The sequence below is a fragment of the Hylobates moloch genome, unplaced genomic scaffold, assembly GCF_009828535.3.
Source record: "Hylobates moloch isolate HMO894 unplaced genomic scaffold, HMol_V3 SCAFFOLD_16, whole genome shotgun sequence".
Taxonomy (NCBI): domain Eukaryota; kingdom Metazoa; phylum Chordata; class Mammalia; order Primates; family Hylobatidae; genus Hylobates; species Hylobates moloch.
The window spans coordinates 35,294,820-35,313,715 of record NW_026652291.1 but is presented as its reverse complement, the minus strand read 5'-3'; the positions used below and the strand labels follow the sequence as shown (position 1 = coordinate 35,313,715).

At 45.0% G+C, this 18,896-nt stretch overlaps 1 protein-coding gene across 4 annotated transcripts in view; it reads right to left on the bottom strand.

Moving 5' to 3' along the window:
- Positions 1-18,896, bottom strand: part of SLC8A3 (solute carrier family 8 member A3) — a 151,262-nt gene that overhangs the window by 25,780 nt on the left and 106,586 nt on the right. The gene's annotated exons all lie outside the window — the stretch shown is intronic.

Below are 18,896 nucleotides of genomic sequence, written 5' to 3'. Positions count from 1 at the left end.
TGCAATCGGCTGACGTTGATCCAAATGGTTTATTTCATAAGAGCAGAAAGGGACAAACTGGTTTGTGGAAATCTTGCCTAGAAATAGTAGAACTTCTCTTTTTCTGTATGCAGTGACTATCCCACGGGAGCCGGCGGGAGGGTTGGGTCGGGGGCGGTGAGGGGGTGGGGGCCGGGGGGAAATTTGGTTCATGTCACACATTCTGGCAATTCACAGAGGGCCTCAAAAGCTACTGACACTATCTCCAGACAGGCTTCTGCAGTCACAGGGATGAGCCAGCTGGATCACATTAACTCTAGGGCTCTCAGAATTACGATTCCTTTCTCAGTCCTACGATGATTTTGTGGCTAGCACAATTATATTGCTTTTCATGTTAAAAGGTATTAGTTTGTTAATATAAACATTTAAAAATATACACCAACTTTAGTCACCCTGTTCTGCATTTCTTCTTCTTTCTTTCTTCCTTTATTTATTTATTGGACCTTTAAAAACAGATGTAGACCTGGGCCTCTCCAGATGGTTGCTTACTGCAGGGGAATTTTGGGACCATTTCCCAGGGAAGACGTTTAGATGTCTCCTAGTGGGTGTGAGACACTGCTAGGTGGGTGGGTGTGGATCTGGGTCTCCCCTCAGTTGTGGGAGTGAGGAGGCCTGAGCAGGAGCCCTGGGCAGTGGCCATGGGCCTGCACCCTTTCAGACTCTGCTACCCCACAGCCTGGCCTTGTTGGAGGAGACCGAGGCCTTCAGCACCTCCTTTTATTCTTTTTTAGAAAATAGGAATCTTTACATTCTAAACGGGGACAACCTCCATGCCCTCCTGAGCTTCCCCAAGTCACCATTAGAGCTTTGGGTGTCTACAGAGCCTGCAGTGTCCATATCGTTGATCCTGCAGAATCAGATCTGGTCCTTTGCTCCTGAAGTGAATGCAACAACAGTTACCAAGACACCTGGCCCTTGACACCCCACCACATGGACTGCAAACCCTCATCACTTGCCACACCCACCCCAGTCACGGAAAAATGTGGCTGGCCAGCGTAGAAAGCCCGTGGCTCTTCAACTTGTGAAAGGCCATAATGCTTTGGCCTTCCTTCTTCCAGGTAATGGACACAGATGACCTGGATTCAAATCCCGTCTCCACCCCTCACTAGCTGGGTGACCTTGGGCAATGCTCTAAAGTTCTTCAAGTCTCATGTGTAAGGTCAAATAATAGCACCTACTTTGTGATGTTCTTAAATGAAATAATTTATATGAATTGCTGGGCAGGGTTTGTGTTCCCTATTAAAAGTTTCATAAATAGCAACCATTATCACTAAGAGTAACAACAATCCCAGTTTGGTGGTTTGAGAGTAATATGTAAGGAAGCTTATTATCTTCAGCCATTAAGTCAGAAAACTAGAGAAACTCAATAAGTACAGTTGGTGACCCAAGAGGTGGTTCAAGCTGGAAATAGAAATCAAGTCATGAAAGGTTTGGATAAAACAGTATGATAAATCCTAAATGGGCTATTAGAGGGGGTTGGAATGTTAAGGGTGGTAACAGATTTCTCTCAAAATCTAGCCCGTGCCCCTATCAGCAACGAGATCTGGGCTGGACAGACAACATGTCATGTGACATAGCATGGCTCATGCTGTTTTGATTGACATCTTAGATGGGGACAAGAGATGCTATTGACATCTTAGGTGGGGATAAGAGAAGTAAGGACAGGCGTTAACTAGTGGCAAGAGTAACTTAGGTTAGCCAGCCGGAACCACCATCGGAGCAAGGAATGAATGGAGGAGGCAGGGTATAGGATTCTCCCTTTGAGATCATTCCCAGGGAGGGCATCACTGTTGGGACTTATGGTATTACCTTGCCTAGAGGCTAGAAAAATCCCTTCCAGCTCTTGAACACTGGAGAAGGTCCTCACTTCTGCTCAAGTCACACATGAGGCTTTAAGTTTAATACAAGTCACCAGCCAGATCTTGAGTTTTCTTTCCAAACTTGTTCTTTCCCATTTCTGTCAATGGCACCATCATCTAACAAATTGCCCAGCCCCTAAACCTGGAATCACCCCTCATTCTTTCCTCACCCTCAGGCCTCCCTCTCTTCCCCAGCACAGTTAATTTACTACCCCCCTTCCTTCTGCCTTTAAGACCCAGATCAAAACACCATCACCTGGCCGGCACGGTGCCTCACACCTGTAATCCCAGTGCTTTGGAAGGCTGAGGCGGGTGGATCGCTTGAGGTCAGGAGCTCAAGACCAGCCTGATCAACGTGATGAAACTCTGTCTCTACTAAAAAAACAAAAATTAGCCAGGCATGGTGGTACATGTCTGTAATCCCAGCTACTTGGGAGACTGAGGCAGGAGAATTGCTTGAACCCAAGAGGCGGAGGTTGCAGTGAGCCAAGATTGTGCCATTGCACTGCAGCCTGGGTGACAGAGTGAGACTCCTTCTCAAAACAAAACAAAACAAACAACAACAGAAAAAACACCATCACCTCTCCCTTGGGCTTTGCAGTAGCCTCCTAAGAGATTTTCCTGTTCCTGCCTTTGCCCTCTTTCTTGAATCCCTTCCCCACATTATAGCCAGGGTTAACTATTGAAAATGCAGCCCAGGTCCTGTCATCCATCCTGTAATTGCAGTACACATAGAGCCCTTACCAAGGCCTATGGGAGCTTGCATGATCCAGTCGCTGCTGACCTCTCAGACCTCATTCATAACGTCCTTCCCTGCTTGTGTGTCTTAGACACACTGGTCTTGCTAGTCCTCAAATCAAGCTCTTTCCCACCTAAGGGCAATCCCCTTGCTATCCCCTCTGCCTGGGACGCTCTTCACTGGGGTCTGTGCTTATCCTGATCCTTTGGGTCTCTGAGTAAACTTATCACCTCTTCGGAGAGGCCTTCCATGACTACCTTATCTAGAGGACTCCCGGCTCCACCACTTTCAGGCACTCAACACAGCCTGAAGTTAGTTACTGGATGTAAGCTCTGCAAGTACAGAGAACTCGTCTTTTTTTTACAAGCTTGCAGCATCCAGTATCTCCAGGCAGCCTCCAGTTCAAGGACTAACCAGACCCCACCCTGCTTACTTCCAAGATCAAGCAAGTTCTTGTCTATCTGACTTGCTACAGTAGTCCCAGTGCCCAGCACAGTGCCTGGCATACAGAACGCCCTCAATCATAATTTGCTGAGTGACTCATGGTGAATTTCTAACACAACTGAGGCTTTATGAAATGAATCCACTCATCTTTTTGCAGTAAAAATATGTCATTAGAAACAAAAATATTTTGAAGGCTGCACTCATGGAATGCCTGAGGATTCTCAGTGGGACAAAGAAGCTGCAGACACAGTATCATCAAACCTAGATCCCCAGTTTACTTAACATACCACGTTTGTCTACTCCAAGGAAGATCTCTCCAACAGCAACCCAGCATATAACTTACTGGTTCAAGTGGGGGTTTTCAAATTTTTGGGGGCCGCCCATTTCCAGTTCTTCCTTCAGCACAGTGGCAGTTAGTTAATGGTCATGGGGACAGATTATCCTGAGCAGCTACTCCTAGAGCCACTAACGCTGTCAGAGGCTCCAGGACCTGCACCTGCCTTTCCTCCAAGCTTTCTGCTGAGGGAGGTGCCAAAGCACACAGTGTTCCCAGAACAGACCTGGCTGAGCTGCTGGGGAAAGCTGCTCCCAGGAGATCTTCTATCAAACAACCTGGAGACGATTAGGAAACACATGTCTGGGCTGCCTGGCTGGCCTTTTGAAATAGTCCTTTGCATTGAGGACATTCAAATCAGTCCTCTGATCCTCAGGGTACTGCAAAGCGGAAGGGTTCTCTTTAGCCATTGAGTTCCTTTAGAGTGAAAGTGGGAGTAAGCAGCATTTATTAGTTGAACGGATGATTAATATATTGGAGGAGGCCTTCTTTATACAGGAAGGAAGAATTCTAAGATAATATATGTGCTTACATTGTATTCACCACCATGAGAACCATAAGAAGAACTTTCTTATTCTTCTTCTTTCTTTCTTTCTTTATTTACTTATTTATTTATTTATTGAGACAGGGTCTCACTCTGTCACCCAGGCTGGAGTGCAGTGGTGTGATCATGACTCACTGCAGCCTCGACCTCCTGTGCTCAGGCCATCCTCCTGCCTCAGCCTCTTGAGTAGCTGGGGCCACAGGTGCATGCCACCATGCCCAGCTAATGTTTTAAAAATTATTATTGGTAGAGATGGGACCTCATTCAGTTGCCCAGGCTGGTCTTGAACTCCTGGGCTCAAGTGATCCTCTCACCTTGACCTCCCAAAGTGCTGGGATTACAGTCATAAGTCACCATGTCAGACCTCTTATTTCATTCTTACTTCTGCTTTATTAACATATATATTATTATTTTATTTATTTATTTTTGAGACACAGTCTCACTCTGTCTCCCAAGCTAGATTGCAGTGGCACAATCTGGCTCACCACAGCCTCAACCTCTTGGGCTCAGATGATCTTCCCACTTCAGCCTCCTGAGTAGCTAAGACTACAGGCACCTGCCACCATGCCTGGCCAATTTTTGTATTTTTTCTAGAGATGAGGTGTCACCATGTTTCCCAGGCTGGTCTCAAACTCTTGGGCTCAAGCAATCCACTGGCCTTGGCCTTCCAAAGTTCTAGGATTATAGGTGTGAGCCACTGGGCCTGGCCAATTATTATTATTTCCATTTTAAAGATGAGAAAACAGATGCTCAAAGAGGTTAAGTAACTTGCTCAGTCACACAGCTATTAAGCAGCTGAGCTAGGATTTTAGCCTATGTCCCCCTATTACACCTGTAGCTTATTTCTTACACAAGTGGGTAAGCTCTGGATGCCATTTCCAAGCTGCAGCCACAGTGAGGAGGCACAGAATTTCCACACTGAAATCCCAGCAGCATAGGCAGGTAATAAGTGGATCTGCCTCTGTATTGTATCGTGTGTAGGTGGCCTCCTAACCCTTCGGCCCTCCCATGCCAGAAATAATCTCTGAGTACAGGCTGGGCTTCTGACTCTGTGACCTCTTCCTGCCTGATTCCTACTGAATGACTCTTTACCCTGTCAAGAAGCATTCCCTTTCATCACTTCTAAATGTATCCTTGCTGCTCTGGGCCAGCTAACGCTCACAGAGCTGCCCTGACCTGGGGCAGCCGGACGGAGCAGGCGGAGGAGCTGCGAGCCTTTCCGTGGGAGCTTTCAGAAGCCTCACATCTCTTAGCTGGGTTCTTCTTGTAGTTTCCTTTATCTTCCCGGTTGGGTGTCGCTGCCCCATCTCTTCCCCTGCCAGGTTTCTGGCTCTTTGAACATGGACTGAACCCCCCACTGCCACCTGCCACCAACAACCCAACGCTGACATTTCCCTGACCCCTCTCCCAAGGTCTGAGGGGAAGGCCCCTAATTCCATGAGAAGGCTTAGGGTCTCTGATTGGTGTTCTCTTTAAAATAAGTGTGTCATCTCGCCCCTGAAAGCAGTGCTTCTCAAACTTTAATGTGCACATGAATCATCCAAGCATCTTGTTAATGTGCAGATTCTGATTCGTAGATCTGGGGTGGGGCCCGAGAGCCTGCCTTTCTAACAAGGCCCCAGCGTGTGTGGATGCTGCTGGTCCATGGCCAAAAGATCCCTTGGAGAAGTCTCTCTGACTCTATTAAAGACCCAGGGAAAGGGGAGCAGCAGCTTGAATGCTAGTGCCAGTCAAGCCTGGGGGGCTGGAGTCAAAGTCTAGCATTTCAGCCAAATGCTGGACTAATTAGGTCAATTCTGACACTACGTCTTGGGAGGGACTTTGGAGTACATCCAGAGTAGGGTGACTAGGGTGATGAGAGATCTAGAAACCACATTTCAAATTAACTTACTAATATTTATATAGTGTTTATTTTGTGCTAGGCAGAGCTCTAAGCATTTTGCTTATGTTAAGTAATTTAATCCTCACAACTAACCTGTGAGATAGGTAGAGGCCAGACCAGGTGCTATTTTCTCTGCACACATTATCTCATTGAATATTCATAATAACCTATGAGGTAGGTGCTATTTTTATCCCCATTCCCACACATGAAGAACCAGAGGACCAGAAAAGTTAAGAGACTTGCCTAAGGTTATAACTAAATAAGTGGCAGAGCTGGGAATTGAATTCAGACAGTGTGGCTCTAAAGATTTTGCGTCTAACTACTGACTTGTGGATCCAGAGGAGAGACGTCTCCTGGAGGAAATGCTACTTACTCCAAATGGTTCTGGGACTGTCATAAGTGCTGCTTCCAAAGGAAGTTGGTGGGAAGTTCCAGGGAGGTGGGTTTCAACTCCCCCACGTACCATTCCATCAGGGAGATGAACTAGCTTATAAGAGAGTGATCACCCCATTCCTGGTATTAAAAAATAGGATGATGTCCATGCATGAAAAAGGCCATGGAGAGGATTCCTGCATGCTACAGGAGGCCAAGTAATGACCCCTAGAGGACTACAGCCGGTGGTGAGCTAGTAAACCAGCTTTCCAGGAATAAAGAGGAACCCTGATTTGGAACGGTTGCTTTCCGTGGTGAAAATACTCTCACTATAGTCAATTTCAGGCTACTAATAGTTTAACAACCAATGTGCACAATTACTAAACATTTAACAGTCAGCTCTTGTGAGGTGGTAAGAGTCTGCTCTGGTATACTACTGACAGTGTCAGATTCTCCCAATGTGTTTGAGAAAGATTGTGGTGGGAAAGAATAGTTCTGATTGATTTACAGCTTATTTTGCCACATGCTAGTGTTTGCTCAAAGTAGGTAAGTGTCTGATGAAGTTAGGTATAAATGTGCTTATTCAAAAAGGCCTTTGGGAAAAAAAGGCTTCAAGATTTGGCTTTTAAAAGGATTGTGGGTGAGTGGGGAGGCAGAGTTTCTAAAATGTTCCCCCAAAGATGTTCTGCCCTAATCCCTGGAATCTGGGAATATGCTAAGGTGTCACTCCTGAAATGTTATATGGTATCACAGTTACCTTTAAAATAGGGACATTATTCAGGTGGGCCTGTTTGAATCGCATGAACCGTTAAAAGCAAAGAACTTTCTCTGGCTAAAGAAGAAGGGAAAGCCAGAAAGATGCGAGCCACAAGAAAGATTCAACATGCTGCTTTGGTTTGAATATGAAGGGTGTCTTGTGAACAGGAACGTAGGCAGCCTCTAGGTGCACAAGAGTGGTCCCTGGATGACAGCCAGCAAGGAAACAGGGACCTTTGACCTCAAGCCACAAGAGATGGGATTCTGCTGATGGCCTGAATGAGCTTGGAAGCATATATGTCCTCAGAGCCTCCAGATAAGATCCCAGCCTGGCCGACACCTTGATTTCAGTCTCGCGAGACCTTGGACAGAGAACCCAGTCAAGCCTGTCTGGACTTCTGAGATACAGAACTGCGAGATAATAAATGGGTATTGCTTTAAGCCTCTACGTTTCTGACAATTTGCTACACAGCAACAGACAACTAATATGGAAGGCTTATTTATTTTATGGAGGCAGGAACCTGAGCTAAATGATCTCTTGGAACTACCCTACACCATCTATTTTGTGAACAGAAAGAGTGTTTCGGGGTGTGTGTGAGAGCGTGCACAGACTCCCCTTTTGCTTTGATATCTATTCTGGACCCTCCTTTGAGCCCTCTACTGCATGCAGCTTCTACATACCTGTGACTAGCTGGACTCATCAGAGATAACCTACTGAGGATGTGGCTTCCACTAGGGAAAGTGTAGGAACATTTTATCTCTACTGACAGTAAAGACCTGACTGCTGGACATGTTTATGGATGTAGACCCATTTGAGGACTTGATGCTCATTCTGTTAATTCTGAAATGTCTGGGTTTATAACTGGGCATCACAGCCCATGGGTACCCCTCTGCTCTCCTAATTACCCACTATCGCAGTACCTGGAGAGCGTGTTACCTGTGGCTAGAGGGAAAGGGACATCTGAGGTAACTGCATGATTATGGACCTAGGACTCGATATGATCAGAGGCAAGGCAGTGCCAAAAACCTCAAAGGGATCACTCACTCTGTTTCCCAAAGGTCAGGGCAAAATGAGGGAATTTCTAATTTTTTAGACATTAGTCTTTTAAAGTAGATGCCTTTTTTTTTTGGAAGGTTTTCATGCCTTGTAGGGTAGCTCTACAGGGTAGAAAAGATTTTAAAATCACAAAATTTTATTCTCCCCCTCCTTTCTTAGAGAATAAAGACTTAATCCTTCATCCTAAGAATTGGAAACTCTCTGTAATGTCCATCCATCCATCCATCCATCCATCTCTGCCACCTGATCTTTTCTTTTTTTGTGAGAGGAAAAAAAGAAAGTTCTGTCACCCAGGCTGAAGTGCAGTAGCATGATCTCAACTCACTGCAACCTCTGCCTCCCAGGCTCAAATGATTCTCTTGCCTCAGCCTCTGGAGTAGCTGGGATTACAGGCATGCGCCACCACACCCAGCTAATTTTTGTATTTTTAGTCAACACGGGGTTCTGCCATGTTGGCCCAGCTAGTCTCAAACTCCTGACCTCAGGTGATCCGGCTGCTTTGGCCTCCCAAAGTGCTGGGATTACAGGCGTGAGCCACCATGCCTGGCCTGCCACCTGATATTTTCAAATTTTTCCACACAAACTCTGCACTTCAATTCTCTTCATTATGCCCCAAACATGTCATTCCTCTGCTCACCCTGAGAATTCTTCCTCCTTCCCTTCCCTTCCCTTCCCTCCCTCCCTTCCTTCCTTCCTTCCTTCCTTCCTTCCTTCCTTCCTTCCTTCCTTCCTTCCTTCCACCCTTCCATAATAAAGATTTCCCTCCTTCTTTGCTGCCCTATGGTGGGAAGTGCTTTATATTACTGCTTATGTGTGTATTCATGTGAGTGGGGGTATGATGGAGTGGGCTGAGGGTTAGGAACGTTGCACTATACATTTCAAGGATCTAGCCTTCTTGAAAGTAGCCTCTATATGAGTATTGCCCAGTTATTCTCAAAGGGGAATTTAATCTTCAACCTCCACATCAGTGGGCCTGTGAAGGTTTCACCTCTGCATGTGTCTCAGTTACTTACAGCTCCATTTGGGCCCCAAGTTTGGCCTGACTCACTTCAAGGGGGCTGGGGTGGGGGAGACAGGAATATTCACAACTCCAATTCTCTCTTGAAAAAAAAAAAAAAAAAAATTTTTATATATATATATATATATATATATATAAATGGTCTGGGAATAAATGATTGCTGTGCCCTGAAGTTGATCAATCCCCTTCATGGAAAGGCAGTGAGAAGAACCTATAAAATCATTTTATTTAACAGTGTGTCTGTTCCCAGCACTGAAGAGAACAAGTGGCTGGTTATCTGATTCATGGCTTTAGAGATGTTGGATCTCTCTGTCTTGTCTTCTTTCACTGCTGGGAATCTCATTTTGAGAGAACAAATTTGATCCAAGCAGAAAAGAGAGAAGTTTGTATTGTATACACATGAAACACTGGGTCCAAGCAAAACCTTCTAATAATTAGGAAGAGAGAGGAGCTGGCTCTTCAGGACTTGGGTCAAATGCAGTCAAAACACCCTGCCTTCCACCTTAATTCCCTGTCCACTCAAGCTCTGAGAAAGCCCATATTTCTGGTGGATAATTTCTAGAGATCTTTGTAAATAGCAAATCCAGGAAAGATTGCTGTCTCTGGGCTCAGCAGAGAAAATATTTCAGTTAGAGACAACTGCATGGGAGATTAGCTGATTCTATAGACATTTTCTTGACTGAACCAATCAGGGACTACCCTGAAGCAGAGCTGCAGCGTTGCACAACTGCAGTGGGCTCCAGGCACACAGAAGTCAATGAGAATGCTGCCCCCTGGTGTTGTGCAGCACAGTGGCACTGGTTGACAGAACAGCCTACAGGTTGCATGTTAGCTACTGTCGCCATTTGGGGTGTGTTGAATTGTGGATCCCAAAGGGGTTGTCAGAAATTTCCACCCGTGAGAATTCTAAATGACCTGTTTTCCAATTCAGAGTTCTCCCCTTCTTCTCCTAGTCAAAGGGGAAATTCTTGTTTTATACCACCTGGAGGCAACGTAGGGCCGAGGCTATTGAAGGGTTGGAGTCAGTGGGCCTAAGTGCTTGTCCCAGTTTGGCTGCAGGAATAGTGGATCCTTTGTGCTAATGTGACAATCTAGCCTGCTGCTAGTTTCACAGAACCTGGTGACCTTGGGAGGAACATAGTGGGCAAACTACTTGGGAGATAGACTTTAAAAGCAGAAGCTGAGATTTTCACAAAGGTGGGGAAGGGAGACAGAAATCTTATTTCCTTTATGCTTAAAAGTCTAAAGTTATTCTTATAGTCAAAGCAAGAGGCTGATATAGAACAGACAGGCATAGATCCAGGACAGGGATCAGGGTGAGACTAGTAAGTCAGAGGTGCAACATGTAAGGATATACCCAAAAACTCCGTAATCAAAATCATTAATATTTTAATGCAATGATTTTTAAAAGTTGGAACTAATGCAACAAATCCATGATAAACAAAATATCAAAATGTTAAATAAAGACAGGTTCCTATCCTGCCCTTGCTGACTCACTTCATTTACCTTGCCCTAACCCTAACCCTAGGGAGGCAAATCTAGCGGTCCTTTGATGCCTTGTAGTGTAATAGAGAGAATGACACTAGGAAAAGAGTGGAGTTTGAGTTCCGCTGCTGCTGCTTACTTATTACAGGTTCTCCTAAACCTAAACAAGGAAGACAAGAGATTGTTTCTCTTTTGAGATTGTTATGGGTCATGATATAAAGAAAAAAAATACAACTCTTGTTTTTGGAAACTGCAGGTCTCCTTCAACTGTGTGTATGTGTGTGTGTGTGCACGCGCACGTGTGTGTGTGCGTGTGTGTGTGTGCGTGCGTGTGTGTGTGTTTAATATAACTAGGGCTTTTAGTTCACCCTCCAGAGCTAACCCCTTAAGCCTTTCAGGAAGCCAGACAACGTTCTAAGCCTTTCAGGAAGCCAGACAACGTTCTCAGCCTTTCAGGCTCTCTGTTGGTCTCTTCCTTCACTCCTCACTGGCCCTTCCTTGTCTTCTCTCTCACCAGAGGAAGTACCTGCCCTTTGCAAGAGCAAGAGCTCAGCCCCCACGGGCCTGCCCAAGGTTTGCTGTAGGCCGCATATGCTTCTTATTTTTAGACAACAGAGAGGAAATGGGAGGAGGGTGGTGTGTCTTCTTTGAGGACATTGCCTTTGAACTGTGCTCTGGACAGGTGTTGTCCAGTTTTCTCTGGCCTTCACTTTCGCCTTCTGCCTTGTCGGGCTTGCATGAATGGCCCGCGCTTATGTGTCAGCGTGGTCCCCCTCTGCTTGGAACCCTCTTCTCTGCCACACCACCCTACTCAAACCACTTTCTCTTCTTACCTGGCCTCTTGCAATAACCACCTAATTTATCTCCCTGCTTCCATCTCTCTTAGCCTGTTATGGTCCATTCTCCCCTCAGCAGGAGTGCTTAAAAACAATTTTTTTAAAGAAAATTATAACATGCTGCTCCCCTACTTAAACCTTCCATAGGTTCCCATTGCATTTAAAATTAAAACTGAAACTGCATAATCCAACCTAGGAATTCTGAAACTTTAGCATAATCTGGAGGGCTCGATAAAACACAATGCAGGGCCCCATCCCAGAGTTCGTGACTCAGCAGGTCTGGGTGGGGCCTGAGAATTTGCATTCCTAACAAGTTCCCAGGTAACAATGATGCTGCTGGCTCCAGAACCACAGTGAGAACTGCTGATCAAGCCTGCAAAGCCTGACCTTGATGCCCCCACTCCCCCCGCTCACCTTCTACTACTTTTCCACCACCCACTTGGTCTGGTCATGCCTGCCTTTGTTCTGTTTTCTCAAATGTCTCGTCCTCATTCCTGCCTCAGGGCCTCTACACTACCTGCTTCCTCTGCCTGGAGCTTTCCTTCTCCAGATAGTCTCATGACCAGGTTCTTTTTAAATGTCTTAGCTTACGTGCCACCACCTTGTCTGCCCAGTCTGTTTGGCCCTCCAGCTACTCTCCATCAAATCATTCTGTTTCCCTTTATCTTGTTTATTTATTTGTTTATCTGTAAATGGTCTGTTTCCTTCATCAGAATCAAAGCTCCATGAGAGCAGGAACCTTGTCTGTGTTCTTTGCCAGCACCCAGCACAGTCTCTGGCACATAGACAATACCCAATATATATTTGTTGAATGAATGAATGAATGATTAATGAATACCAGTAAGTGGTGGAGCCAGAATTTGGGCCCAGGCCTTTCTCACTGCAGAGACAATCTTAATGCTTAGTGTGTGATTCGTGCTAGGGATGCTGAGGCACACACTTGGCTGGTCTCCCTGACTCTATTCTTGCACACATTACTCCCTCCGGAGCACTATTATTGGGCTACTCTTAGGAAAAGTTCACCTTGATAGCTCCTGTTTCCCTTCCCAAACAAGTCTAACCTCCTTTTCGTGGCCTTCAAAACATGCATGAAATAGTCACCTTGGCTGGAATCACAGCTCTGCTGTCAAGTTCATTTATTTGGTTATGACTTTGGTTAAGCATATTCTCCATTGTTCCTTCCGATGACGGATGCCATGAAAATCATTATTCATTTGATCATTTACTGATTAAGAGCCTGAGCCTTAGAATCAGAGACGTCTGGAGGCAGTAATTATGTTTTAGGGCTTTTGACAAATTACTGCATCTCTATGAGCCTCAGTTTCCTTAATTTAAGATGGGTGCAATAAGAAAACCTACCTCACAGGGTTTTTGAGAGGATTAAATGAGATAATGGAAACAAAACCCCACAGCACAGTAACTGGCATACAATAAGCAGCCGTACATGTCACTTAATTTGATGACGGTCTGTCTGTTTAAGTTACAACTGGAGCAACCAATAAAATGATTTTTTTTCTTAATTCCCAGGACAGGGTCAGAAGAGGGTGAGAAGTTTGGCAGGTGCTGGTTTGGAACCAGGTAGGGTGTTTTCTGAATTCCGTGGTCTGGTCTGTGGAAGAACTACAGACAAAGGAGTATGCTTTGAGAGGTCTTGAGTTTCTGCGACATCTTTCCTTATCTTTTTATCATTGCATATCCTGTCTTAGGAATTCAAGTGGGATCATCTTGGCACTGTACCTGCTGCCCCAGTGGAAGCTGAATGCCTTTTCAGGGTAACATTCCCTGTTAATCCAACACTGCTCTTTGGTCTCTCACAGGGTGGATTGTGGGGCAGTTCATTTCCATGTTTCAATTCCATTGGTTAAACACAGACAGGCCTTCCAGGGTCCTGTTTTTATCTCCATGGGGGTATGTGTGGGAGAACCAATGGTATCAGTATGTACTCTGGAGGGCTCCTCAACCTTGGATAAGGAGAAGTTCTCCGTGGATGTCCAGTAGGTAGAGGTGGCAACTGAATTTACTTCTAGCCCCATTCTGGAGGCTTTTATTGACAGATAAACCCCCCACCCATGCCCATTTCTTCTCCCAGAAATGCCAGAATCTGATTTTTGGGTCCCAGTACCAATTTCTCAAGTTCCTTTTGCACCCTGCCCTCGCTTCAGTGAATTCTCCTGAGTGCTGCTCCTTTACTCTTTTGCCTGGGCAGAGTGCAGTGGCAGAAAAGAGTCTGTTTCCCCTGCAGAAGACATCTGCCCTTCCTCCGATTTCCACTTTTCACCTCTGTTCAGAGGCAGATGGCTTGTAGCCAATACTCATTTCAAGCAGGACATTTACATATTCCTGTCCTATTGAAGGAAATAAAAGAAGCTTGGGAAAGCCTAGATTTATAGAGAGGTGATGACCAGCCAACAGGAGCCAGCCAGGAAAGCCTCTGGATCCCTCAGTTAAAAACGTGTTTGTTTATATGGCACATCTCAGGGCTGCTACCTTTCCAATGCCATTCAGGGCATGAAAGAGTCAGGCAGACTCATTCACCTGAAACAGGAGGTGGTGAAACTCTGGGGTGATAAAAGAAAGCGTAACAATAGTGGCAGTAATATAACACATTTAAAATTCTACATCTGCCTGGAGGACCTTTAATCAAGGATTTCAAAGCACTTTCCCAGATCTTGTCCATTCATCTTTACCACATCCCTGGGAAACAGCTGGCAGGTAGTAGCAGAGCATTAAAATTAGGGTACTGTATCATTATCTTTGATACCAGCACTATCTGTTTAGACAGCATTTTTTCTGAAGAACTAAACAGCTCCATACACACTATATTATCTGATTCTCACTTATTCATACAACATGCCCCATATTTGCTGACTTGCAGGTAGTTTGGAAAGCTTTGGATCCACAGAAATGCAAAACTTTACTGCCTACTCCGTCCCCTCCCACTCCTGCATAATTCACAGGCACTTCCCAGTGATGGTCTGGCTGACTTTAAGCTGCCAATACCATGAGATGGACTACCTACCTTGTCTATCACCATGACACAAGCACCCTCAGCACATACATTCAGTTTTATGTCAGTGATACCAAAGGCTGTAGGAAGAACAAATCATAAATTCCCTCATCAGATTTCATTTGAGTCTAGTTTGTTGGGTTTTAAAACCTCACTCATATGGCTATCAGATGGACTGTATGATTATTATGAAGATACACCACTGGGAATGGATCTGCAGGGTCTACCGATCATATAAACCCATGGTTGAGGCTAAGCTTCTAGCACAGTCTCTGTCCACCTTGAAAGTGGGCATCACCTTTACAATTGGCCCAGGGGATTGCTTTGATTTGTAAGAACTTCTGTATTTCCCTTCCACTGAAGTCATCAGGCAAGTGATATTCTTCTGTTATGTACTTATAGTACATGTTACCATTGTAAAGAATCAATCAGTTGTATAATTGTTTCCTTATTTGTCTTCTCCACTATCCTAATAAGCTCTACAAGGGCAGGAGCTGCACTTGTTCTAATCACCCCTATATCTCCAGAGTTAAGCACACATCAGATGCTTAATAAAAATATCTGTTGAATGAGGCTAAGCACGGTGGCTCACACCTGTAACCCCAGCACTTTGGGAGGTGGAGGCAGGTGGATCACCTGAGGTCAAGATTTCAAGACCAGCCTGGCCAACATGATAAAACCCTGTCTCTACTAAAAAATACAAAAAAAAAAAAAAAAAAAAAAATCAGCCAGGCGTAGTAGTGCACTTCTGTAATCCTAGCTACTTAGGAAGCTGGGGCACAAGAATCGCTTGAACCCAGGAGGCAGAGGTTACCATGAGCTGAGATGGTGCCACTGCACTCCAGCCTGGGTGACAGAGTAAGACTCCATCTAAAAAAAAATCTATTGAATGAATGAGGGAACGAATAATGGCATTTATCACATTGAACATTCTCTGGCTTAGGGCTTCTAATCACACCCTTTCTGCACTGGTGTAAGTTCCATGTTCGGGCATCATAATGGCCCCCACCCCCATGCCATATTATCACGCACCCTGGGAAATGCAGCCTTGCTAACCCTCACCCCTCATTTTCCTCAGTCCTTGAGAAACGCAGGCGCTGCTTAGATAGAAGCCTTATATTTGGCCCAGTCTTTTCCAATAATTTAGTTGAGCTCTGGGCTCAGAATTTTTATATGGCCTGCTCAAAAAGCCCAGTGCTTCCAGCAAAATCTCTCACTTGCACCTGTTCCCGTGGTATGGAGAGAAAAACACATAAACTTTGGGGCCATAGAAACTTGAGTTAAAATCTTAGTTCTATTGCTTATAGCTGTGTGACCTTGGCCAAATCTCTTACCTCTTTGAGCTTCCGTTTCTTCAGCAGTTACCTGGAGATGATAACATTCACATTGGGTGGTTGTGCGGGTGACATGAGAAAGCACAGGCAGCAGGCTCAGTAAAAGACGGTTCCCTTTCCTTCCCTTCTTTCCTTGACCCCTTCCTTTGACTTATCCTCCCTTCTGGCTGCCAGTTATCACCTGGATGCCTCTAGCTGTCATTCCCTAGGTTTTAGGCTCCATGCTGGAAGAGTTGAGACTCAGACTATATTTAGATGCCTTAGTGCTTTCATTTTTTTATACCACTGTGTTGCTATGGTGATGGTGGAGAGGGGAGGGGAAGGACAGCTTGAAAGGAAAGATGGAGCTCAGCGGTGAGGATCGGTGGCCTTGGCTGTGGACTGTTCCTGGCTGGTACTCTCCAAGGAGATTTACCTGTGCATTCCATCAGGAGATGCAGCAAGGAGATAGGAGGAGGCACTGCTTAGTAAAGGCTCTTAGGAAAAGAGAAGATAAAGAGGACTGACCATGGAAAACTGCTCGCTCCACTGGCCCAGACACAGCCTTAACTCCAGGAACCTTCCTTAAGTGGCTTCTCTAGCAACTGAGTCAGGAGACAGCGAATGGGGTTGGGTGGAGAAATGACATCAGTTATGTTGGAGTTTGGAAGATGTTCAGACCAGACTCCTTCACAGGAAGAAAGTCCCATCTTTATACCATGGCCCAGGATTGTCATGGATTCTATTCATTAAGGAAACCAAAGTTGTACAAGGGCAGAAAAGAGAAGTCCTTTTATTTGTGCACGGAGCTCCATACACTCATTGGATTTGAATGTCTGCATGGTAGGCTCCAAGCTGACATAAAAACTTGCACTGTAGAATGATCCAGTGTTCCTAAATGGTTACAAATCATTTCACCGGGTCCTCAAAAATGGCCTGGTGAAGTGGGATTATCTTTACATGAGGAAATGACATACATAGGTTGGCAACTTGCCCAATGTCACACAGCTGGTAAATGGCAGAGCAGAGAATTGAACTCAAGCCACCTGGACTCCAAATCTAATGTTCTTTCCAGTTTACCAATGGTTACCAAAACTAATTATTTAAAGCTGAAGAAAATTTATGTGAAGATGAAAGCCTTTGGTGAAATAGAACCAAACAAAGCAGATATAAGCAGAGACGCTCAAGTTGAAGTGGAGAATCTCCCTTCGACAAAACCTCCTTCCACTTCACCTGCCAGAAGAGAAGGTCCTAGGCAGCACTTCTGTAAGGGTGGTGGTTGAAGCACCCATATTAGAAACATTTGGTATAATTGTAAAAGTGCCAATTCCTAAGTCCCAGTCCCAGATTCTGATGTGTAGATCTGGGGTACTTTTCTTTGGACAAGCACCCAGGAAATTTGGATAAATACTAATTTAACTGGAGTTAAACAAACAACTCTTGACTCAGAAAATTGGGAGATAGAACAAAATTGCATCACCTATCTCTTTTTCCTATCTGATTCCTCAAGCTCATTTTTAGCAGCCTGAGGTCAGGCATGTCAAAACAATCAGGCTGGATTGTCTTGTGAAGTTTTCCAACTGCCCTCTGGGCCTCCATCAGTGGCTGATCCCTGGGCTCTAGGCTATGTGGGTCATCAGGGTCCAGATGAGGCCATAGCCATTGTCTGACCTTGGTGGGGTCATCATTGTGCCTAACAGCAGATACAAGGAGACTCTGGGTGGAGGGCAGGGAAGAAGGGTATTGGATTCAAGAGCACAGGAGGGGATGTTTATCAGATGAAAAGTCCCAAAGGAGCATGCAAGATTGGGACTACAAAATATTTATTGGCCAAAGCAGAAGGTTTGGGAAAATCTGCAGGGAAAGAATGCTTAATTTCTCATTCATCAAAGGGTTGAAAGAACAGTATGAAAAATGAAGGAGATTCTGAAGGTGCTGTTGAAGGGAGAAGTCAGTGTAAGATTTTTAGTTCTCCTAAATTCTGAGGACCTTAGGATGCTCCCCTCCCTTGTAAATAACAGCTCCCTATGGGCAAACACTGTGCTTTACATACATTTAATCCTTCTCATTGAATCCTTCTCAGAGCACTATTAATCTATTTTGCCCATGAGGAATCTGAAGCTATTAGAAGTCAGGTAACTTTGATCAAGGTCACCCAGCTAGGAAGTGACAGAACTAGGATTTGACCCCAGTGGTCTGATTCCAAGACCCCTGCACACTTGTCCAAAACCGACTGACCCTAAATAGGTGTAAATAGTCCAATTAAATATCCATGATAAGATTTTCTAAAAATACCAGATTTCAATTTTTTAAAAATAATTTGTTGGGGGGTGACCCTACTTAGCTGAAGCTTTTAGGTAATCCAGCACCAGGTGGGTGAAGGAACGTCTCCAAGGGGGTTATATTCCCAATCTCCTTTGCTGCTTCCTGCTCTGGCAGGAGATTGCATTTGTTTAGTTGTTTTTACAAAATCTTCTTAAAACAAAATCTTGTTAAATCAACAATAACAACAACAACAACAATGCAACATATTTATTATGTAAGCCCTGCATACAAGGCAGAGCTGAGATCCCATCTCCTGAAGAAACTTTCCCCATGACTCAGGCCTGCAAGCCCTCTTCTTTTTCTGAACCTGGTCTCATTTCTAGTTTGTAGCTACCACGTGGCACCTAGCACACACAACTTCTGTCTTCTCTCACCTTGCCCTGTGAGCCCCATGGGGGTGTAGCCGTGTCATACACCTCTCTATTTCTCCAGTGCTTGGCCAACTGAGGCTAGCTTAAGCCATCAAGCATTCCACTGAACCAAAGGGAAAATGAAATTGAAGGAGGCCAAGGAATTATGGGCACAGAGGGAGGCGAGAATGGATAGCCCAATTTCACCAGCCTTCTGTGTAATTTCAATAATGATGGAAATGCTCTTGAATACATTTCTTTCTTCCCCATCTGTACCAATTCCCTTGGGTCATAATTAACTTTCATATCTCGGCACTTTTTCCTGGGGTCAAGGAGGGACAGGTAGGGAGAGGAGGGAAACAGGGGCAGGAAGGAGACATGACCTAGTCACAACTCACAATCCGAGCTCATGGTCCAAAGGAAGGTGGCCAATTCTGGTTTTAAAAACCTTCGTAAGTTTAGGTTCCACATAATTAGTTTCTACTGTTCCACTTTGGAGACTGACCTAGCTCCTCTCCCCAGCATCTGCTTTAGAT